The 26,228-nt window shown below is 34.7% G+C and overlaps 1 protein-coding gene across 1 annotated transcript in view; it reads left to right on the top strand.

The window, feature by feature from the left end:
- The window catches only part of XPR1 (xenotropic and polytropic retrovirus receptor 1), a 232,685-nt gene that overhangs the window by 185,709 nt on the left and 20,748 nt on the right, over nt 1–26,228 (top strand). The window lies entirely within an intron of this gene.

Below are 26,228 nucleotides of genomic sequence, written 5' to 3' on the forward strand. Positions count from 1 at the left end.
GCAGCCCCTACCTCAGAGGTGCAGTCTCATCTGTGGACATTAAAGAAATGTTACTGATTGGATTATTAAGATTATTTTTAAATACTTCAGTAAATTTTTTTCAGTTATTTTTTTTTCTTTAATTGAGACACTGTATTTTAGGAGGCTTAGCTAGTGCTCTAGAACTGCTGCTTAACCGAAGTATGTCTGATGGTCTTGAAAAATTAGGGTGATGGCTTTTTTGTAAGGCTTGTGATTTGTTCCAGCAGAACACTTTATAACATACTTCTACCTTTGCAGTAGATTCTGTGATTACAGTAATACTGATAATACAATCAATAATTTTACCATTATGTAGGTACTCTTGTTAAAGAATATAATTTAAATAGGTATCTCAGTGAAGGAAACACATCCTCAAAGCTCACATAATTTTAACTCTTGTTTAGGAATATTGTTTCCAGGAATACTGGACAAGAATCATAATTCAGAAGGTTATTACCAGAGTATTTATGAATCAGGCAACTGATTTGATACATGGTGTACCCTATGACTGAAGAACCCTTCACTTCTCTCCCATCCTGGGTAAAAAATGAGTACGCCTTTTTTGATGAGTATTTTAGGGCATAACATATCTTTATACTGATACTATTCAGTAAGAAATATACACAGTAATGTATCCAGGTAATCTAAATATAAAGGCATAATACCATGATGTTTTTTTAAATGAAGCAATTCTACAGTAGTAAAAAATCTAACATCTCTTTCCCATTGAATTTTTTTTTTTAGAGATTTTTTTTTTGGTATCATTAATATAAAATCACATGAACAACATTGTGGTTACTAGATTCCCCCCATTATCAAGTCCCCACCACATACCCCATTACGGTCACTGTCCAGTGTAGGAAGATGCTATAGAGTCACTACTTGTCTTCTCTGTGCTACACTGCCTTGCACGTTGCCCCCACATACACATTATGTGTGATAATCATAATGCCCCTAATTGCCCTTATCCCTCCCTTCCCACCCATCCTCCCCAGTCCCTTTCCCTTTGGTAACTGTTAGTCCATTTTTAGGTTCTGTGAGTCTACTGCTGTTTTGTTCTTTCAGTTTTTGCTTTGTTCTTATGTTCCGGAGATGAGTGAAATCATTTTATACTCGTCTTTCTCCACCTGGCTTATGTCACTGAGCATAATACCCTCTAGCTCCATCCATGTTGTTGCAAATGGTAGGATTTGTTTTCTTCTTATGGCTGAATAATACTCCATTGTGTATATGTACCACATCTTCTTTATCCGTTCATCTACTGATGGATACTTAGGTTGCTTCCATTTCTTGGCTATTGTAAATAGTGCTGCAATAAACATAGGGGTGCATATGTCTTTTTCAAACTGGACTGCTGCATTCTTAGGGTAAATTTCTAGGAGTGGAATTCCTGGGTCAAATGGTATTTCTATTTTGAGTTTTTTGAGGAACCTCCATACTGCTTTCCACTATAGTTGAACTAGTTTACATTCCCACCAGCAATGTAGGAGGGTTTCCCTTTCTCTGCATCCTCGCCAGCATTTGTTGTTCCTAGTTTTTTCTATGTTGGCAATCCTGACTGGTATGAGGTGATACGTCATTGTGGTTTTAATTTGCATTTCCCTGATAATTAACGATGTGGAGCATCTTTTCAGGTGCCTATTGGCCACCTGAATTTCTTCTTTGGAGAACTGTCTGTTCATATCCTCTGCCCATTTTTTATACGGTTATTTCCTTTTTGGGTGTTGAAGCGTGTGAGTGCTTTATATATTTTGGATGTTAACCCCTTGTCAGATATATTCTCCCATACTTTAGGATGCCTTTTTGTTCTGCTGATGGTGTCCTTTGCTGTACAGAAGCTTCTGAGCTTGATATAGTCCCATTTGTTCATTTTTGCTTTTGTTTCCCTTGCCCAAGGAGATGCATTCAGGAAAAAGTTGCTCATGTTTATATTCAAGAGATTTTTGCCTATGTTTTCTTTGAAGAGTTTTATGGTTTCATGACTTACATTCAGGTCTTTGATCCATTTTGAGTTTACTTTTGTGTATGGGGTTAGACAATAATCCAGTTTCATTTTCTTGCATGTAGCTGTCCAGTTTTGCCAACACCAGTTGTTGAAGAGGCTGTCATTTCCCCATTGTATGTCCATGGCTCCTTTATCATATATTAATTGACCATATATGGTTGGGTTTATATCTGGGCTCTCTGGTCTGTTCCATTAGTCTATGGGTCTGTTCTTGTGCCAGGACCAAATTGTCTTGATTACTGTGGCTTTATAGTAGAGCTTGAAGTTAGGGAACATAATTCCCCCTGCTTTATTCTTCCTTCTCAGGATTGCTTTGGCTATTCGAGGTCTTTTGTGGTTCCGTATGAAGTTTAGAACTATTTGCTGTAGTTTCATTGAAGAATGCTGTTGGTATTTTGATAGGGATTGCATTGCATCTGTAGATTGCTTTAGGCAGGATGACTATTTTGACAATATTAATTCTTCCTATCCATGAACACGGGATATGTTTCCATTTATTGGTATCTTCTTTCATTTCATGAGTGTCTTGTAGTTTTCAGAGTATAGGTCTTTCACTTCCTTGGTTAGGTTTATATCTAGGTATTTTATTCTTTTTGATGCAATTGTGAATGGAATTGTTTTCATGATTTCTCTTTCTCTAGTTCATCGTTAGTGTGTAGGAATGCGACAGATTTTTGTGTATTAATTTTGTATCCTGCAACTTTGCTGAATTCAGATATTAGATCTAGTAGTTTTAGAGTGGATTCTTTAGGGTTTTTTATGTACAATATAATGTCATCTGCAAACAGGGACAGTTTGACTTCTTCCTTGCCAATCTGGATGCTTTTTATTTCTTTGTGTTGTCTGATTGCTGTGGCTGGGACCTCCAGTACTATGTTGAATAAAAGTGGGGAGAGTGGGCATCCTTGTCTTTTTCCCAATCTTAAAGGAAAAGCTTTCAGCTTCTTTCTGTTAAATATAATGTTGGCTGTTTTCCCATTGAACATTATTTCAATGTAATATATTTTTATGTTTTAATGACTTTTGTCTGACGCATATGTGTAAATTGAAATTTTTAATTCCTGGTTGCTAGAAGATGCTAAGAGATTTTTTCTTTTTGTGGTGTAATTATCATTGTGCTGATTATTAGCTATAGTTGATTAAAATAACATTACAAATGTATTGTCAATTTTAATAATTATTACACAGTATTCCAGGAGAAAAAGCATTAGAAAACATAGACTTTGGAAATAATCATTGAGCCAAAAGAATAGATTCTGTATGGCTAATGTAGTAGATCTTTTTCTGTTGAATGTATATGTGTAATTGCAATAGATAAATTTTATGAGTGGGAATGATTAGAAGATGGTGAGGTAACCTTATTCAGACTCAGGGAACTGAGTCTTTAGAACTATCTTACAAGAGTTACCATAGTAACAGCATTATTGGCGGCATTTTCAAGATTGTTTCAAAGGCTGTGTCTTATGCTGTGTGTGATTTATAAAAATGGAGATGCATGAGTTACCTCTGTACCTAGAATTATTTTTTTTTAAGTGAAAGAAAGGTCATAGACCCATTTTAGGGAGACAAAGTATGATAATACTACAGCTTGCCCTCAGAGTAGGAAGAAGACAACATTTTAAACATTTCAGTATATTTTATTTTCCACCACTGATTTTAGAAACAAAGGAATTTAGCTAGCAGCCAATCTCTGTATTTTAAGAATTCACATTTCATTACAAGCCTAAATTTGAAGCCAGCTCCTAAAGTTTTTTGTTGGATTTGGGATTGGAGGAGACAGGAAAGTGCTTTAAATGGTTTTTGTGTGTCCTTGAAATTTCTTGGCTTTGACAGGAAAAGCCTGTGGGAGGTACATAATTAAAAAAAGCCATTGGGTTGTTATTTCTAACCCGTTAATGGGAAGAGAGCACATCATCAGATTCTGTTTTTCATTTACAATTTCTAAAATTCTAAAGTATTCAGAAATTAGTGGATTTTGCTTTTTACAGTTCTCTTAATATATAGGAGAATAAAACTTCTTTTAAAAATACTTTGTATTTTGCTTTAGACTTTTTTGTTAGCAGTTGCTAACAAGCATTTGCTATTAGGTTTTTAAAAATACTTGGAAAAAAGAGATATTCTCTGCTCATTTAAAATTTGTGTTCGTTCATGTTTGTTTGCTTGATTGTTTTCCAGTACCCAGATCCCTTCTTGTTTAACACTCTTAAGGGGTGTTGTGCCTCCTAATGAGGATTCCTCAGCAGTAGTGCAGGGTCCTCAGTGCAGATAGTCATCTCATTGTTTTGAGTGAGCACACATAGTCCTGAAGGGCTTCCTCTCTGGGGCTATGGCCAGTTTGTAACCCTTTTTCTACCCTGAATAATAGGCTGCTATGCCAGAATTTCCAAGTTTTAGTCTTGTTGTACCATAATAGAAACACTAATTTTTTTTAAATTCTCTAGGGAAACTTGTTCCATTGACTTTTTTTTTTAAGACATACGCAAAAACAGCTCATTTGGTTTACTATTGAAAGTAGCTCAAGTCTTTAACTCTTCTGAAATGTGATATATTCTGGTATAATTTCCCTAGCCTTAACTAGTAATGCAGAAAAGAAATAAATTATTTTAGAATTTATCATTTGTCCGTATTGGCTTAAATCCTGCTAATGCTATAAAGTCAAATGTGAGATATTATTTGCTTCTGATTAATAGTTTGACTTTAACAAATAACTTCTTGAATAACTTATCTACTTTGGCCTTATAAAATGGCTAATGTTAAGTGATTTTATAAATATTATGCTTAAAATCCTATTTCACCTTAAGTTGCTTTAAAATATTAATTGTAGCTTTAAATAAATTAAATTTCCTTTGTCACGTTTAAAAAATTTAAGAGAAATTTTAGTGTCTGTAGTCACCTTTGTTTTCTTCATTGCTCTTGCAACTAATTTAGTTTGTTATCACTTCTAAATAAATTGTATTGCTTTTGAAACATGCACAAGTTGAAAGTTTAAAAACAGTCTGTATTATTACTTAGAAATTGGTAGAGGCTCTGTAATGTTTAGAAAAGTGAACATTATTTGTGAATTCATCTTAGTGGAGCAATTTGTCTAATTGGAAAGGAATTAAAAGACAGTTGCCTGCAAATAGAATTTTTAATATTCATTTTAATTTATATATTATGTAGTTCTACATGATTATAAATATTGCTGGTAAATTGTGTTAACATATTGTTGGTAAATGTATAAACATCAAGAAAAGTATCTATATGTTTTCATCAGAGAGAAAAGAAAAAGAGAGAAAATGAGCAGGCAAATATACTATAAGGCCTTAAGTTCCTGCTAGGTATATGTTACTGTAGGGAACAAAAGTTGTAGATTACATATGGATCTCTTTTCTTCAGAGTTTTATAATGTAATACCATAAGTGTACTAGTTATTGTTACATAATTTGCCACACGAAAAATCAGTAGTTTACAAAAGCAGTAATTTTTTTCTCACTTATGCATCTATGGGAATTGGCAGACGTAGGCTGGGCTCAGCTGGATAGTACCGCTTCAGGCCACTGTACCTGCTGGGCTTTTGGCTCTTCCCTGCAGGCTGGGTTTGGGTCTTTTACCTAAGACTGTAACTGAAGGGACAGCAGTTACTAAAGAAAACTCTTCACCTGGTACTAGCAGAAACAATTCCTGTTACACAAACACCTTTTAAGTCTCCTCTTGTTTTGTATCTATCTGTTAACCTCCCACTGGCTGAAACAAGTCACATGGCCAGGCCTGAAGCCAAAGCAAATTATTTAATCAAAGAAGTGATGATGCTCATTGTTGGCAAGGATGAGGAATGAGGAACACTCATTCCGTTGATAGAATATAAATTGGTAAGTAATTTAGTCATTCTGTTAAAAGTCCGACAATAATTTATAACCTTTTGACCTAGCAATTCTTTCCATAACTTTTTCTAAACAAGTAATTAGAGAGGTGGGTAAAAATAAATGTATGTTCACAGCCTTATATAGTAAAAAACTGAAGTAATCGAATGTATAACAATAGGAGAATAATTATAGTGACTGTATTGTACATGGAATATTATACAGTGGCTTGTCAAAAATAATGCAAAGCACCTGCAAATACTAGATGAAGAATAATGGTATTATCAAAAGCTAATACTTGTTGAATAAATTTTTGGCCAGACATTCTTTTAGGCATTTAACATCTATTAATTCATTTAATCCTCACAGCAACCCTAGGAGGTATTACAATCAGAGATAGACAGTAGTTAATGGGTCAAAAGCAAATTTTATTCAGGAACTGTTGCAGTAGAGGTAAAGAGATCTAAATAAAGAGCTGAGCTCAATTCTGCATACAGAACAAATAAGTGGGAATTATAACCAAGGAGCAGTGGGCAGTGGGGCAGTGGGGGGTGGGTAGTGGATGAAAATTTACTGAAAAGAAGCATCAGGGTAAGGGATGATTCTGGCTAAACCAACTTGGCAGGATTCTTGCTGAAGGCAGACCAAGGTGATCACATACCAGGGGTGAACGATGAAGAATTTGTTGAGATACCAAAGGTGATCAGATATGGAGGGTAAGGGATCCTCTCTAAACTGACTTAACAAGATTCTTGCTACATGTAACTGGGTAATACAGGCTTGAGAGGGACAAACACCAAGTTTGATGACTAGAGAGCATAGAGGAGCCTGACTAGAGTTAGGTCAAGGAGAGGTAAGCACTTGGTCATCATTTTACAGGTGAGGAAATTGAAAGCAGAAAGGTTAAGTTACTTGCCAAAGCCATACAGCTATGAAATGGAAGAACCTTGATTATGAATCTGAATACAAACAGTGTAACTGCAAAATCAGGTAGTAAGTAACAAGAATTCACACCCAGGTTTTAGAATTATTCTCATTCTACCATACTGCCTTCTAAGCTTATAGAATGCTCTGAGATCTTCCAAAGGTAAAATGTTAAACTTGCAGTAAACAAAGACAGAAAGATCAGATAGGGCAGTTGCTATTGCTACAAGTACCAAATAAATTTCAGTTGGGAAAGCACAAAGATACATTGGGGGAGAATAATTCAAACTGTACTTTTAAGGGGATAGGCCCACTTTCTGATCTTTTGGTCATAATGGCCACTCATGAAAAACCAAAGACATTGCCAGAAACAGCTAGTTATTAAACATCAACACTTTCACGCTTTTATTAGTAAAAGCAATGTGAAGCCAGCCCGAATTGAAAGTCATTCTTCAGTTGAAGGAAACCAATACTAACAGATTAGTGTTATTTCAAGTGGTGGGAGAATGGTTTGACATAATAATTTGCTTAGAGTTGTATTCTTTATTAGGGTCTTAAGATTCATTTATTAAGTGATACCAGAGACAATTAGGTACCTAAAGCTGGCTAGCTGTTTTCTTAATATATATTGTTATTTAAAAAAAGGAATATTGCCACATTGCCATTGAATATTCTTATCTGTAGTAAACAGATAAGAAAGATCAGTGACCTAATATTTAGTATCATTGGTACTTTGAAGTGTAAGATTTGGTTTTTCATGGAAGTTTTTAGAGTGAAGAAATTTTTCTTAAAAGCTGTATTTTCTCCATATTAAAAAAAAGAGTGCTGTTATTTAATAGGGCATCTTCTTACTGTTTAAATATCACATTGACATGTTGTATTTCTTTGTTGGGATTCTCGGGGCTCTCTAAAAATATTTTTTAGTTGCATATGAATAGTCCCAAGAGCATATTTCTTTTAATGGCAGAGTTGTGCTGTTTGCAACTATTTTATCCTTACTAGGAAGTATTGTCAAAGGAAATGAGCATCTAATCATCAGGGAAATGCAAATCAAAACCGCAGTGATATACCACCTCACACCAGTTAGAATGGCCAATATCCAAAAGATAAGAAATAAAAAGTGTTGGCGAGAATGTGGAGAAATGGAATCCTCCTACACCGTTAATGGGAATGTAAATTAGTGCAGCCACTGTGGAAAGCATTATGGAGATATGGACCTAGTGGGGATTATGTTAAATAAGTCAGAGAAGGACAAATACCATATGAGTTCACTTATTTGTGGAATATAAAAAAGCAAAACAGAGTGAACAAAACATTAGTAGACTCATAGACACTGAGAAGTGACTAGTGGTTACCATGGGGGAGGGGTTGGATGGGTCAGTGGGGAGGGGGAGGGATAAAGTGGCACAAAAATTCTCAATCGTAATATAAGTTGGTCATAAGGATGGTAGTACAGCATGGAGGATATAGTTAATGGTTCTGTAACATATTTCTATGTTGACAGATAGTAACTGCACTAGTAGGGGTGAGGATTTAGTAATATGACTAACTGTTGAACCACTGTATTGTATACTTGAAACCAATATAAGATTATATACCAATGATACTTCAATTAGAAAATGTAAAAAAAACAATTACACTTAAAAAGAAAAACAGACAATGGGGTTTTGGAACTAAATGGACTGCACAACACTATAAATGCATTAAATACCCTGAACTGTTTTCTTTAAAATGGTTAATTTTATGGTATGTGAATTTACCTCAATCAATTACTTTTTAAAAAAAAGAAAATGAGGATCTACCAAAGTAGAATATTGAAGCTTACACCTTGTTTCATAGCTGGTATAGAAAAGACTGAATCACTGAAGAAAGATAAGCGGAAAGCCTAGGACCTGTTCTATAATGTTCCTCCTGCTCAGTTACGAATGTACAGATGGTCCCTGACTTACAACTTTTTACCTTTACAATTGTGTGAAAGCAGTACACATTCAGTAGAAATCGTACTTCAAACTGTGCATTTTGATCTTTTACCAAGGCTAGTTATACTCACTAGGATACTCTCTCCTAATGCTGGGCAGCAGCACTGAACCACAGCTCCCAGTCAGCTTCATACAGTTACAACCATCTTGTACCCGTAACAACCATTCTGTTTTTCACTTTCAACACAGTACAGTACTCAGTAAATTACATGAGATGTTCAACACCTTATTATAAATGTTAGATGATTTTGACAACTATACGCCAATATAAGTGTTCTGAGCACGTTTGAGGTAGGCTAGTGTAAGCCATGATATTTTGCAGGTTAGGTATATTAAATGCATTTCTGACTTAAAATATTTTCAATTTACAATAGATTATCAGAACATAACCCCATCATAAGTCAAGGAATATCTGTATGATGAAGTATGTATGTTTTCTCAAGAACTGAAAAAAACTTGACAGTTCAAATCAATTTTTTTATATCTTTCATTAAACCTATGCAGAAAGTAGAGCTGAAAGTTATCAGGTAACATGTCCAGGTTGCAATAGGATTAGGGTGATCCCAAAGTTTACATTTTTAACATATGTGTCAGGGTACTCCTACTGACCACACTTAAGTAAATACTAGTAGACTGTAAAGAAGAGAGGTTGTAAGTGGATATGGTGTTGAGCAAATATGGAAACAAGTAGGTTTGAATATTGCTTCCTCTTATTATACTATTTATGAATGGTTGAGAGGCAATAGAATATTCTGGAATCATGCACCTTGGACATGTTACCTGATAGCATTCTCTACTTCATCAGATTCTAAGGAAGTATCTGTAAAGTTTCTCAGAAAAGAGTGAGAAATCAGGGCAGAGACAGATCAGAGGTGCTACTCTAATGGAAATCTCAACATACAAAAATCAAGAAAGAAATACCAGGGTCCCTTTACTGATAAAAAGATTTTTATGCTTCCCCCAACAGCTTTTATTCTGCTTAAAAGTCATTAGAGACAATTAAAATGTTTTACTTTTAATTAAATCTCGAATTAATACTGCAATTGATGAGATGGCTCCTAGATTAAATATTTGAATAGATGTTTCAGAAGTACTGGTAAAGTTTGGGATAATAGAGGTTTTACTCTACTTCTAACAATATCCAGTTTGAAAGAAAGTGCATCAAGTAAAGCTTTTCATAAAAAGGCAGCACAGTCTTGGACTATTGCACTCTGAAATTAAGAATTGTTTCAGATGGCATTTTTAGATCTGATATGTTAGATTAGTATGGAATATTGACAGGTCGTGTGGAAAAATGATGAAAAATATTTTGGCATTCCCATTCTCACTATATGCATAACTCCTATTTTATATACTCATTTCCCTTTTTTTTAGATCTGTTAATTAACCAGAATGTGAATGATATATTTATTATTTGTTCACCTCTAATTATTGTATCCTACTATGGGTGCTTAAATCTTATCCAGACTTACTTCCATTTTCAGTTAGCTATTATTTTAGCTTGTGTTTATGACTTAATTTTTTTCAGTTCAATTAAGAAGAAAGTTCCTACCCATATGAATGTAGTACCTGAAGCATTCTTATAGCTTCAAAATACAGGTACTTGAGACATTGTCAGAAATGTATAGGATCCCTATTTTTTTTCATAAATTGAGTTTGGTTGGTAGCATTCAATTTAGTTAAATGAAACTGTCTCTACCTCAACACCCAAAGAGCAAATAACCGTATTAAAAAATGGGTGAAGGATATGAACAGACAGTTCTCCAAAGAAGAAATTCAGATGGCCAACAGGCATAAGAAAAGATGCTCTACATCACTAATCATTAGGGAAATGCAAATTAAAACCTCAGTGAGATATCACCTCACACCAGTCAGGATGACCGGCATCAAAAAGACTAAGAACAACAAATGCTGGTGAGGATGCAGAGAAAAGGGAACCCTCCTCCTACACTGCTGGTGGGAATGTAAGCTAGTTCAACCATTGTGGAAAGCAATATGGAGGGTCCTCAAAAAAAATAGAAATAGAAATACCATTTGACCCAGGAACTCCACTCCAAGGAATTTACCCAAAGAAAACTACTCAGATTCAGAAAGACATATGCACCCCTATGTTTATCACAGCACTATTTACATTAGCCAAGGTATGGAAGATGAATGGATAAAGAAGATATGGTACACATACACAATGGAATACCATTCAGCCACAAGAAAGAAACAAATCCTGCCATTTGCAACAACATGGATGGAGCTGGAGGATATTATGCTCAGTGAAATAAGCCAGGTGGAGAAAGACAAGTGCCATATGATTTCCCTCATTTGTGGAGTATAACAAGGAAGCAAAACTGAAGGAACAAAACAGCAGCAGACACACAGACTCCAAGAAGGGGCTAGTGCTTACCAGTGGGGAGGAGTGTGGGAGGGAGGGAGAAGGGGGCTGAGGGGCATTATGTTTAGTACACATGGTGTGAGGGGTCACAGGGAAGACAAGTAGCATAGAGAAGGCAAACAGTGAACCTGTGGCATCTTACTACACTGATGGACAGTGACTGCAATGGGTGGGGACTTCATAATATGGGTAAATCTAGTAACCACATTGTTTTTTCATGTGAAACCTTCATAAGAGTGTATATCAATACCTTAATAAAAAAAAAGAGGTGGCAAAAAGAAAACAAAAACTGTCTCTGCAGGAGAGAAGGCAGAAACATAATTTTATCCACTCCTAAATTACTCTTTGAAATCAGTCAACAGAAATCAATCTTTGATAATCACTAAGGAGATCATGCTATTGAAGAAGAACCAGTAAATAAGGATCTATACAAATGGTAAATCTAATATATATGCAGTTTAATTATTGAATTGCCTTCGTGATTACCTCTGTCATATCTGTTTTATTCAACAAACACAAAATACCTACAGTGTGTCAGATTATAGTACATGCTAGGCATGCATAGATGAATACAGCATATCTTGCCTTTAAGCATCCTTTTGAAACTTACAGTTGTGAGGAAGAATAACAAAATAGAACATGGAAAGTGTAATAATACTATATTATCAGTACAGGTAGGGTACTGAGGTTCAAAGAGGAAGTGGTTAACTTAGGGTTTTGAGGAACAGCCAAGTTTTCTTTAAATTAAACTTCTTATTTTGAGGTAATTGTAGATTCACATGTAATTGTTAGAAATAATACAGAGATCCCATATACCCTTCATACATTATTTCCAGTGGCAACATATTATGGAAGTGTAGTACATGATCACAACCAGGATATTGACATTGACACAGTCAAGATACAGAATGTTTCCATCACCACAAGAATCCTTCATGTTGTCTTTTTCTGTCACACACTCTTCTACTTTTTCCCTGACCCCTAGCAACCACCAATAAGGTTCTCTACTTAATAATTTTGTCATTTCAAGAGTGTTATGTAAATAGGATCATATAGCCATGTAACATTTTGAGACCTGCTTTCTTTTATCTCAGCATAATTCTCTGGAGATTCATCCAGGTTGTTGTGTGAATCAACGGTTTATTCCTTTTTATTACTGAGTAGTATTCCTTGGTATGGAAGTACCATAGTTTAACCACTCACCATCTAAATGACATTTGTGTTGCTTCCAGTTTCAGGGTGTCATGAATATAGCTGCTGTAAACTCATGCACAGGTTTTTTGTGAACATAAATTGTCATTTCTTTGTGATAAATGCTCAAGAGTACAATTGCTTGGTGGTATGGTAGCTACGTGTTTAGATTTTTTTTAACTGTCAAATTATTTTCAGAGTGGCTGTACCATTTTACATTCTCATCAGCAGTGTATGAGTGGTCCAGTTTCTCCACCTCCTCACCAATATTTGATGATTTCACTCTTTTTATTTTAGCCCTTTTCATAGGTGTATAGTGATCTCATTGTGGTTTCAATTTTGTTGAACATGTTTTTATAGGCTTATTAGCCATCTGCATATCTTATTTTTTGTCCATTTTCTAATTGGGTTAGCTGGCTTTTTATTGTTGAGTTTTTAATACTAGCCCTTTATTGTATAATAATTACAATTATTTTTTCCTTAGTTCAGCTTGTCCTTTTATGATTAATGATACAGTTTGACATTTTAGTACAGTTTTACTTTTATAGAATAATTAAGCAGATATAGTACATACAGTTCCATATACTCAGTCCACCCCCATCCCACTCCATTCACACAGTTTCTCCTATTAACATTTTACATCAGTGTGGTTCATTTGTTACAGTTAATTAACCAGTGTTGATAGGTTATTATTAACCATAGTCCATAGTTTACACTAAGATTCCTTCTTTGTGTTGTACAGTTCTGTGGGTTTTGACAAATGAATAATAACATGTATCCACCACTAGTTTCATACAGAATAGTTTCATTACCCTAAAAATTCCCTGTGCTTTACCTAATCATCTGTCTCCTTTCTCCCTCTGAGCAACCACTGATCTTTTACTGACAACAGTAAAAGATGTGCCTTTTCCAAAATGTCATATAGTTAGAATCATATAGTATGTAGCCTTTTCAGACTGACTTCTTTTCACTTAGCAAAAGGCATTTAAAGTTCTCCCAATGTCTTTTTGTGACCTGATATCTATCTCTTTTTATTCCTGGATAATATGCCATTGTATGGATATACTAGTTTGTACATCCATTCACCTGCTGAAGGAAATCTTGGTTGCTTCCAGTTTGGGGCAATTATGAATGAATCTGCTGTTAATGTCTCTGTGTTGCTTTTTATGTGGTCCTAACTTTTCAGTTCAACTCAGCCTATGAGTACAGTTGCTGTTGAATCTGTTTTGTTTCGTAAGAAGATCCCCCAGACTCTCTACCAAAGTGGCTGTACCATATTGCATTGCTTCCAAAAATGAATGCGAGTTCCTGTTGCTCCACATCTTTGTTAGCATTTGATATTGTCAGTTTCTTGGATTTTAGCCACTCTAGTAGTTGTGTAGTAGTATTTCATTGCTGCTTTAATTTGCAATTCCCTGATGATAAGACGTTGAATATCTTTCATATGCTTATTTGCCATCTGTGTATCATCTTTAGTGAAGTATCTGTTCAGACCTCTTGTCCATTTATTAGTTGGGTTGTTTTATTGAGTTTTAAGAGTTCTTTATATATTTTAAATGTAAGTTATTGGATAATATTTTGCAAATATTTTCTCCCCATATGCAGTTTGTCTTTTCATCCTCTTGTCTTTCACACAGCAAAAGTGTTTGATAAGTCAAACTTACAATTTTTCCTTTTATGAATCATGTGTTTGGTTGAAGTCTAAGGACTCCTTGCCTAACCCTAGTTCTTGTAGGTTTTCTGGTTTTTCTAAAAGTTTTATGTCTTATGTTTAGACTTGTGATCCACTGAGTTAATTTTTGTAAAAGGTGTAAGACAGGTTGAGGTTCATATTTTTGCCTATGGATGTCCAGTGGCTCCAGCATCTTATGTTGAAAGGGCTCTCTTTCCTCTATTAAATTGCTTTTGTGCTTTGTCAAAATTCAATTGGGTATATTTGTGAGTGTATTTCTGGCCTCCATTTTGTTCCATTGATATCTATGTCTATCCCTCACCAATACTATACAAACTTTAAAAAAAAACAAACATGACACTGATTTATTTATTAATTGGATAAATTTGATGTGTGAGTTTAAGGTGTATAGCATGTTACTTTGATACATTTATATATTGTAATATTGTCAATGTAGTGATACCACATTATGTAATTATTATATAATTATATTCTATAAGTATATTATTTATATTCATTACACTGTTCATAAGTCTCTATGATTTACTTACCACTCATTACAACTGGTACTCTTAAAGTCCCTCTTACTCCCTTTCCCCCATCTTTTGGTAATCATCATTTACTCTCTGTTTTTTACAGTTTTAGGTTTTTTAGATTCCATATATAAGTGATATTATACAGTACTTGTCTTTCTCTGGCTTATCTCACTTAGCAGAATATGCTCAAGGTCCATTCATACTGTCAGAGATAGAAGGATGTATTCCTTTCTCAATATTCTATTGAGCATATGTACTACATCTTTTTTATACATTCAGCCATTGGTAGACAATTGAGTTGTTTATATCTTGACTACTGTGAATAATGCTGCTTTAAACATGAGAGTGCCTCTATCTCATCAAGATCCTATTTTCATTTCCTGTGGTGTATATATCCAGAAGTGGGATTGCTGGATCATATGGTAGACCTATTTTCAATTTTTTGAGGAACCTTTATATTGTTTTCCATAGATTCCTACCAACAATGAATAATGGTTCCCTTTTTACCACATCCTTACCAGCAGCTGTTGTCTCTTGTCTTGACAATAATCATTCCAAGACGTGTGAGGTGATATAATTGTGGTTTTGATTTGCATTTCTCTTATGTATCTGTTCATTTGTCTGTTGGTCATTTTAGTGTCTTCTTTAGAAAAATGTCTGTTCTGCCCATTTTTTAATCAGGTTATTGGGGATTTTTGTTCTACTGTGTTAACGGAGTTATTTTTGTATTTTGGATATTGACCCCTTACCCAATATATTTGCAAAAATTTTCTCCTGTTCTGTAGGTTGCCTTTTCATTTTATTCATTGTTTTTTGTTTTGTTTTGTTGGGGGTTTTTTTGCTGTTCATAAGCTGTTGAGTTTGATGTAGTCCTGTTTGTTAATTTTTATTGTTGTTTGTGCTATTGGTGTCATGCCCCAAAAATGATTGCCAAGACCAGTATGAGCTTCTTCCCTACATCATCTTCTAGGAATTTATGGTATCAGGTCTTATGTTTTAAGTGTTTGACCCATTTCAAGTTTATGTTTGTGAGTGGTGTGAGATAAGTGTCCAGTTTCATTGTTCTGCATGTATTTCTGCGGTTTTCCCAGCATCTTTTGTTGAAAAGATCTTCCTATTCATATTGGATATTCTTGGCCCCTTTGCCAAGTATTAGTTAACTGTATATACCAGGATTTAATTCTGGCCTCCCTGTTCTGTTCCATTGGTGAATATGTCTATTTTTATGCCAGCACTATACTGTTTTTATTACTTTGTAGTAATAGTTTAAGTTGGCTTTGTAGCATAGTTTAAAATCTGGAAGAATGATACCTCTGGCTTTGTTCTTTTTTCTTGGAATTACTTTGGCTGCTCAGTGTCTTTTGTGTTTTCAAACAAATTTTAGGATTCTGTTTCTCTGAAGAATGCCTTTGATAGTTTGAAGGGGGTTACATTGAATCTTTAGATGGTTTTGGGCAATACAGCTATTTTAACAGTATTTTTCAGATCTGTGAACATGGGATGTCTTTACATTTGTTTGTGTCTTACTTGATTTCTTTCAGCAGAGTTTTATAGTTTTCATTGTTCAGATCTGTCACTTCATTGGTTAAATTAATTCCTAAGTGTTTTATTGTTTTTGATACTATTGTGAATGGGATGGTTTCTTTTTCAGATGCTTCATCATTAAAAGAATGCGATTGATATCTGTATGTTGATTTTATATCCTGCCACTTCACTAAATCATTGATTTCCAAGTTTTTTTATTTTACTGATTCTTTGGGATTTTCTGTATATAGGATCATATCATTAACAAATAATGACAATTTTACTTATCCTTTCTGATTTGGATGCCTTTATTTCTTTGTCTTGCATTATTGCTCTAGCTAGGACTTCCAGTATTATATTGAATAGGAGCGGTGAGAGTGAGCATTCTTGTCTTGTTCCTGATCTTAGGGAAAACATCTTCATTTTTCTCCATTGAATATAATGTTAGATATGGGTTTGTCATATATGGCCTTTATTATGTTGAAGTATGTTACCTTCTAAACTGTCTGTTACGGGTTTTTATCATGAAAGAATGTTGTATTTTGTCAAATGTTTTTTTCTGCATCTATTGAGATGGTCATGTGATTTTATCTTTCATTTTATTGGTGTGATTTATTATATTTATTGATTTGCATATGTTGAATCATCCTTGCTATCCCAGGGATAAGTCCCACTTAGTCATGGTGTATAATGCTTTTAATGTAGTCTTGAATTTGGTTTGCTTATATTTTGTTGAGAATTTTTCATCTGTATTATCAGGAACATTGATCTATAGTTTTCTTGTGGTACCCTTACCTTGTGGTATCTTATTTGGTATCAAAGAATGCTGTCCTTGTAGGAGTTTGGAAGTGCTTCCTCCTATTTGATATTTTGGAAGAGTTTGAGGAGAGTTGGTGTTAATTCTTCTTTAAGTGTTTGGTAGGATTCTCTAGTGAAACTGTCTGCCTGTCTGCATTTGGAGTTTTCTTTGATTACTCATTCAATCAATTAACTCATTACTAGTCTGTTCAGATTTCTGTTTTTCCTGATTCAGTCTTGGTAGTGTGTGTGTTTCTAAGAATGTGTCCATTTCTTCTAGGTTATGTAATTTGTTGGCATGTAATTGTTCATAGTAGTCTCTTATGATTCTGTATATATTTCTATAGTATAAGTTGTAATTTCTCTTTATTCCTTTTTTGTTTTCCCACTTTTTTTCTCAATTTTATCTTTTCAAAGAACCAGCTCATTCAAAGAACCGGTTTTATTGATAACTTTTTATTGTTTTTCCGATCTCTGTTTCCTTTATTTCTGCTCTGATCCTCATTTCCTTCCTTCTGCTAAATTTGGGCTTAATTTGTTCTTCTATTTCTAGTTCCCTGAGGTGTAAAATTTAGGTTATTTGAGATCCTTCTCATTTCTTTTTGTGTGTGTGTTAAAAAAATTTTTTTTATTTTGGTATCATTAATATAAAATCACATGAGCAACATTGTAGTTACTAGATTCCCCCCATTATCAAGTCCCCACCACATACCCCATTATAGTCACTATCAGCATAGTAAGATGCTATAGAGTCCCTCCTTGTCTTCTCGGTGCTATACTGCCTTCCCTGTGCACCCACCCCCACATTATGTGTGCTAGTAGTGCCCCTTATTCCCCTTCTCCCTCCCTTCCCACCCACGCTCCCCAGTCCCTTTCCCTTTGATAACTGTTAGTCCATTTTTGGGTTCTATATCTTTTCATTTCTTGATATATGCATTTATTCATCTCAGAGCTGCTCTTGCTGTATCTCATGATATACTGTATCTCATGAATATTTTCACTTTTGTTCTTTTCAAGATAATTTTTTATTTCCCTTTTGATTTCTTCTTTGACCCAGTAGTTGTTTAGAAGCGTGTTGTTTAGTTTCTAAATATTTGTACATCTTGCTTTCCTCTTGTTGGTTTCTAGTCAAATCACTGTGATCAGAGAAGATGGCATGATTTCAGTCTTCTTAAATTTGCTAATATTTGTTTTGTGCCCTATCATGATGTATCCTGGAGAATGTCCCATGTGCTCTTAAGAAGAATGTGTATTCTCCTGTGTTGAACAGAATGTTCTCTATGTCTCTTAGGTCCGTTTGTTTTGAAATATAAGTATGGCTATGCCCTCCTTTTCATTTCTGTTTCTTTGTGATATCATATTCCATCCTTTCACTCTGAGCTTTTGTATGTCTTTAGAGCTGAAATAAGTCTTCTGTAGGCAGCATATAGTCAGGGTTTTATCCATCCGGTCACTCTGTATTTTGATTGGTGAGTTAAATTCATTTACATGTAGGGTGATTATTATATGTAAGGATTTAATATTGCCATTTTATCTTTTACCTTCTGAGTATTTTGTCTCCCCATTTTTTGTGTTTCCTTCTGTTTCTGTGTACCTTTTTAAGTTGGTTTTCCATGGTGACTTGCTCAGTCTCCCCTTTTTTTATGGTTCATGCCTCTGTGCTAGATTTTTGCTTTTTGGTTACCTTGAGGTTTACATAAAACATCTCACAGGTAAAATAGCCCTTTCTCTGCTAATAGCAATTTATCTTCATTCATCTTAGTTCCATCCTTTTACTATTCCCCTCTTATATTTTTGAGGTCACAAATTATCTTTTTTTTGGGCTGTGATTTTGTTACAATGTTGCAATAGCTATGGTTCTTTTTAATGATCTTTTCCTTTAACCTTTATGCTGTAGTTAAGAGTTTAATATAATATTCTAGAAAGAGTTACAGTTTTCTAATGCTATTTATTACTTTAATCAGAGTTCTGTATACTTTCATTTCAGCTTGAAGAGCTCCTTTCAACATTTTTTGTAAGGCAGGTCTAGTGGTGGTAGGCTCCCTCAGCTTTTGTTTGTCTGGGAAAGCCTTTATTTCTCTTTCATATCTGAAGGGAAGCTTTGCCAGGTAGGGTAGTATTCTCGGCCAGCAGTTTTAATCTTCCAGTATTTTGATTATGCCATTGTACTCTATCCTAGCCTGTAGAGTATTTTCTGAGAAATCTGCTAAAAGCCTAATGAAGGTATCTTTGTAGGTCACTGTCTTTTTCTCCCTGGCTGCCTTTGAAATTCTTTCTTTATCATTGACTTTTGACAGTTTTAATATGCTGTGTGTCAGAGAAGGTTTTTTTGTGTATGTTGAGATTAAATACGGTGTTCTATTAGCTTCACAGACATGTATAACCAGTTTCTTCCCCAGGTTTGGGAAATTCTCAGCTATTACTTAAATATGCTGTCTGCTCCCTTCTCCTCTCTTCTCCTTCTGGGATACCCATTATTCCTATGTTCACTTTCTAATGAAGTCAGGTAGTTCTTAAAGATGTCTTCACTTTTTGGTTCTCTTTCTCTTCTACCTTAATCATTTCTATACTTCTACGCTTGAGCATGCTAGTTCTCTCTCTTCCATATGACCTGCTCTATTACTAATGCATTCTTCCATCTCATTTAGTGAGTTCTTCACCTCCAGAATTTCTGATTTCTGGGTTTTTTTTCCTTTAATATTTAGAATTTCAGTCTGTTCATTAATGTTATTACTGAGATGCTTGTATTGCCTTTCTGAGTTTTCTTATACAGCTTATTACATTTCTTCATAGCAGCCAGTTTACATTCTTTATCAGTTAGATTATAATATTCCATATCTTTGGTTTGGTTGCTGGAAAATTGTCTTTTTTGTTTGATATGTTATTACTGTGACTTTTCATTGTACTTGATGAGAAGTGCCTCTGCCACTGCATTTGAAGTAGTGAACACCTTTCATATTTAGGCAAGGCTTTGTTTACTTTGATTCTAAAAGTTCGACAAGTTGGTAGTTAGGAGCCTTCCTTTTATTTTACAGAAAATGGTGCTATAGCAGAAGTTTTTCTCTTCCCAAAGCTAACTCACTGCTAGGTTTGAAAATGAGCTCATTTAAAAAAGGTGGGTGGAGGTGTAACAGAGTGGGAAGGACTATGTACTTAGCACTTGAGACTTTGGGTGTGCCCACAGCCTGATAGGGGGATCCTCAACTGTGCAGGGATGCAGAGGTCTGTAGGTGGTCCTCTTGCCTCCTGGGGCAGACTAGAGACACTTCCCTTCAGTTCTCTTAGTCTGCCCACTTCCCTTTCCTCTCCCTCCCTCCAGTCACTATGGTCCCTCATCAAAGAGAGCAACTGGTCCCTCCAGCTGCAGTGCATATAGCTCGGCAGACCCCCAACTTAACACCTTCACTCTTCATGTCCTCTGCCAGAAAGGTCCTTCTGGCTCACTGCTACACCAGCCACTGCCTTTGCTGCCATCCCCACTTCTGCCACTGCCCACTCCCCTACACTTCCCTTACTCAGTCACCTCCTCTGTGGTCCAGTCTACCCACTTTGAGGTGCATAGATGGATGAATCTGTTGAGTGCCTGATACACTATGCAGAGGTCCTTTTTCTTCCCAGTTATGGATGTCCTGTTAGTTGTATACCAGAGGGGAAAGAAGAAGGGAATGACTCACATACCCATGATGCTGAGGTTACTCCATACAATCTTGATTACTGTAATTATATAATAAATCTTGAAATGGGTAGATTGATTCTTCTCACTTTGTTATTCTTTTTCAGAATTGCTTTACCTATTCTAGTTCTTTTGCCTTTCTATAGAAATTTTAGAATAATACTGTCTGTATCTACAAAAAGTCTTGCTGTGAATTTGATAAGAAATTTGTTAAACCTATATATCAATTTGGGAAAAGTTAGTATCTTTACTATGTTAAATCTTACAGTCCATGAATATCTCTCTATACTTCTTTAGATCTTTGATTTCTTTCTTCAACACTTTGTGTTTTTTAATGTACAAGGCTTTCATATTTTTTTTGAGTGATTGTGAAGGATGGTATTGTTAAATTTTGGTGTCTGTATGTTCATTATTAGTACATAGAAATACATTGATTTTTGTATATTTATCTTATATACCAAGACCATACTGCGATCATTCATTTCAAGAGGGATTTTTTTGTATACTCCTTGTACTTATCTACATAGACAGTCATGGCATTTACAAATAGGGACAGTTTCATTTCTTCCTTTCCAGTTTCTCTGCCCTTTTTCCTTTCCAATTTCTCTGCCTTTTACTTCCTTTTATTTTCTTTCTTTACTTAATTGCCCTGGCTTGAGCTTCCAGTACTATGTTGAGTAAGAGTGATGGGAGCAGATACCCTTGCCTTGTTTCCAGTCTTAGGGAGAAAGCATTCCATTGTTCACTACTAAGTATAATAAATAAAACTTCCTCAGCTAATGCTGTAAGTTTTTGTTGCGGAAGCTTTATCAAGTTCTGGAAGTTCCCCTTTAGTTCTATTTTTCTGAAGAGATTTTAAAAATCGTAACTGGGTATTGAATTTTTTTCAAATGCTTTTTCTAGCTCTTTTCATATGATTCTGTGGTTTTTCTTCTATGGGTTAGCCCATTAATATAGTGAATTATATTACTGATTTTTTAATACTGAACCAGCTTTGCATCTCAAGAATAAGCCCTACCTGGTCATGGTGTATAATTCCTCTTATATAGTATTGAATTCTATTTGCTAATATCTAAGGATATTTGTGTCTGTATTCATGAAAGATATCCTGTACTTTGCTTTCTGTGTACTGTCTTGGTTTTGATATGGGTATAAAACTAATTTCCTAAAATGAACTAGGAAGTTTTCTCTTTTCCAATTTGTAGATTTTTTTGTTACAAGTTTGGTAGAATTCTTCAGTGAAACCATCTGTGCCTGAAGATATATTTTGGGGTAGTTTTTAAATTACAAATTCAGTTTCCTTTATAGTTTTAAGACTATTCAGATTATATATTGTGTACTGGATGAGTTGTGATAGTCAGCATTGTTTTGATGAATTTAGTCCATTTCATTAAAATTTATGGGTGTAGAGTTATCAATAATATTCCCTTTTTATCCTTTTGATGTCTTCAGGATTGGTAGTGATATCCTCCTGTTTCATTCCTAATATTGATCATTTGTGTCTTCTCTTTTGTCAATTGTACTAGACATTTGTCAATTTTATTGATCAAGGAACCAGCTCTTTGTTTCATTGATTTTTCTTCTTTTTATTTTCAGTCATTTCTGTCCTTTATTATACCCTTGCCTCTGCTTGCATTGGATTTATTTTGCTATTCTTTTTCAAGTTTCTTGAGGTGGGAACTTAAATTATCGATAAGACTTTTTTCTCTTTTCTAATGTGTATAATATATGTATAATGCTGTGCATTTCCCTCTCAGCACTAATTTAGCTGTGTCCCACAAACTTTGATGTTTATTTTCATTTATGTTTAGTCAGTGTGTTTTTTAATTTCCTCTGAGACTTTCTCTTTGATCAATGAATTACTTAGTAGAGTGTTGTTTAGTTTCCAAGTGTTCAGCAATTTTTGTTATTGATTATATGGCCTATTTTGGAATATGTTCAGTGGGCACTTGAAAAGAATGTGTGTTCTGGTGTTGTTGGGTGGATATCCTGTTGGTTGGTGATGTTTTTGAGTTCTAAATCCTTACTTACCTTCTATTTGTTTCATCAGTTGTTGAAGAGGAGAGTCGAAATCTCCAACTGTAATTGTGGGGTTTTTTTACTTCTCCTTTTAATTCTATCAGTTTTTGCTGCTCTGGTTTGATGTAGACACAGTTAGGATTGTTAAATCTTCATCGTGAATTGGTTCCGTTATAATTATATAATGCCCCTCTCTGTCTCCAATAGTTTTCTTTCCTCTGAAATCTACTTTGATAGTAATACAGTCACCCTGTTTTCCTTTAACATTTACATGATACATATTTTTCCATCCATTTTGTCTTACCTATATCATTAAGTTCAAAATAGGTTTCTTGTAGACAGAATTATTGGGTCATAGTTTTTAATCTACTCTGGAGATCTCTTTTAATTGGTATATTTATATTATTGATGTTACAAGTCTTTTAAATGTGCCATTTTTTTTCTTGATTTTCTCCTCTCTCTGCTTTTTATTTCCGTGTTTTTACTTGAACAGTTTTTTAAGATCCATTTTGATTTGTCTATAACGTTTGTGAGTGTATCTCTTTGTGTAACTTTTCTAGTGGCTCTAAGTATTATATATGCATAACATAACAGGGTCCTAGTGTCATCATTTTATTACTTACTTTGCTCTTTGAGTTAGTAGGCACTGCATTAAGTCTTCTAATCCACGCTGAACTAGGTCAGCCCGGGACTCTCCTAGGAGATGACCAAATCTACAATGTGATTGTTACCACACATGCATTCGTAATAATCTTCTTTATGGTCATACCAATCATAATCAGGGGCTTTGGAAACTGACTAGTGCCCCTGATAGTTGGGGCCCCTGACATGGCATTCCCTCATATAAACAACATAAGTTTCTGACTACTCCCCCCTTCTTTCCTGCTTCTTCTGGCTTCTTCCATAGTTGAAGCCGGGGCTGGGACCGGGTGGACTGTGTATCCTCCTTTGGCAGGAAACAGCACACACAGGGGCATCAGTAGACCTAACTATCTTTTCTCTTCATCTGGCAGGTGTCGCATCAATCCTAGTGTCCTAGTGTCATCATTTTATTACTTACTTTGCTCTTTGAGTTTGCTATTTGAGTGGCTTATAGAAGCCTCACTTCCCTTTATATCTTTTTACCCTCCCCCATTTATAATACAATGATCTTAAATATTTCTTTTATGTACATTTAGAACCACATCAGACAGTATTACAATTTTTTGCTTCAGCTGTCAAGCATTATTTGGAAAATTCAAGAGGAAAAGGAAAGAAAACCTTTTATATTTATTCATATTTTTGCTTACTGTGTTCTTTCTTCCTTCTTGAAGTTCTAAGATTCTTTTATTATTTTCTTTCTGTTTAGAGAATTCAAGAATTCTTTTAGGGTAGATCTGCTGACAAATTCCCTTAATTTTCATTTATCTGTGAATGAATTGTTTCCCTTTCAATTTCTGAGGGATATTTTCATTGAGTATATGATTCTGGGTTTATAAATCATTTTTTTCAGTACTTGACAAATTTTGTGCTTCCTTCTGGCCTGCAGAAGATTTCTGATGAGAAAGCTGCTGTCATTCAAATTGTTTTAACCCTGACAGTTAAGGTGTCATGTTTTTCTTGGCTGTACTCAAGATTTGTATCTTTGTCTTTAGTTTTCAGAAGTTTAATTATATGGTTTGGCATATTCTAAGAGAACTTATTCTAAGTTCTCTGGGTTTATTCTATTTGAGGTTTGCTCAACTTCTTGAATCCGTAGTTTTGTCTCTTAACAAATATAGGGAGTTTTCAACCATTATTTCTTCCAAGTACTTTTTCAGGTCCCCCACTCTTCTCTTCTTCTGGGCTCTGACGACACAAATGTTAGGTCATTTAGTCATCTGTTTCTTTGCTGAGGCTTTCTATTTTTTCATTATATAAAACATGTTGTAATTGCTCATCACAATTGAACATTTAACATGGCTTATTTAGTCTTTATCAAATAATTTCAACATCCCTGTCATCTCCGTTTTGGCATCTATTCATTTTCTTTTTTCAATCAGTTGGAAATCTTTCTGGTTCTTGACATGACTAAGTGATTTTCTATTGAAACCTGGGCATTTGGGACATGTTATGAGATGTTGGAGATACACATACACACACATATACACATACACACACACCTTAGTTATCCTTTGGATTCAGATCATTCTTGCTTTTAGATAGTATAGCTGCCAACTAACAGCTTTGGCAATATCACCTTCTTTGTCACAAATACTGGTGCATTTGTGTGATTATTTGAGTATCTTATTGTATTTTGTCAATTTTTATTAAAATGAGTGAGAATTATAAATGATAGTACACATCATTACTAAAAGGAAAATGTCTGAAATTTAGTACAGTTAAAACAATAAAAATCATGAATCATGTATCAATCATCAGCTTTTAAGCAGCAATGCCTGTACTCATTGGATTTGAAGAAATTTAACTATGTCCTGTTGTAAAGGGTAAAAATGAAGAAATGTAAAATGTTTTATGCTTCCTTCTGGCCTCCAGAAGATTCCTGATGAGAAATTTGCTATCTGATTAATGTCATTAAAGATTGTGTCTAAATGGCAAGGAAGATAAAGGGGGTTTATTTTCCTTATTTTGTAGCTTTCAGGAAATGAAATTTACACATAGCATATACATCTGTTTCTTGACTTTTTCATACTCAGTTCTATACAAGTTTTTAGGGACACAGTGTATCTGTAGGCAGCCCAGAAACCATGTTGGCTTCCCCAAATATTTGTTGGAAGGTATGCATTGTGAAGATAATTAAAAAAACTGTAAAGTACAGCCCTCACCCTCAGTTTAACTTGGCAAATATTGAGTTCCTACAGCATGGAGTATAGTGCATAGGCCCTAGAAAAATGCTGCTGTGAGATCTTTCCCTAAAGATACTACAATTTAATGGAAAAGACAAGTATATACACACCATACAATTCTCTCTCTGTTGTGAAGTTAAAGTCTTTTTAAATGCTGGATAAAAAATAATAATAATAATAATAATAAAATAAAATGCTGGATAGAGTACAGTCTTATGGGAAAGAGAAAAAAAGTATGTCTATATAATAATAAAGATAAAAATGTAAGCACAGCAAGTTGTAGCACTCCAAAATCTCATGACTATAGACTATCTACGGTTAAAAGAACATATGGGATGTGAACAGATCCCAGAAATGGGCTGCTTTAATTTGTCTGATTGTTCAAGTACAGTTGGACAATATCCATCATATCATAGATAAATTTTCGCAAATGCCTAGGGTGCCTAAATGGTTTTCTTGGCTTCACTGGAGATGGATGGTAATTATAGATTTGCTTTGTTTATGTCACCATATTCCTATTATGTTAATATGTGTGTGCAAATTAGTTAGTAGTTTAAAACCTATACATACTTAAGGTACTCTACAAGAAGATATGTCAAAGAAATAATCAATCCTCCCATGTTTTCTTCCATATGCTACCTCTATAGCTTTTCTTCTTCCTTCCTAATTACAACCCTTAAATAGAATTCGTGCCTCATATCGAATTTACCGAGTATCATAATTCCTCCAGGTGGTAAAGATACCTCGAGACAAGTGCTGGGCATAGAAGCCACAGGGCATAAATCTGCAAAGAAGTAAAAAGCTAACCTTTTCAAACAATATGGCTTCTCTCT

This window comes from Manis javanica, chromosome 11 (genome assembly GCF_040802235.1).
Source record: "Manis javanica isolate MJ-LG chromosome 11, MJ_LKY, whole genome shotgun sequence".
Classification (NCBI taxonomy): Eukaryota; Metazoa; Chordata; class Mammalia; order Pholidota; family Manidae; genus Manis; species Manis javanica.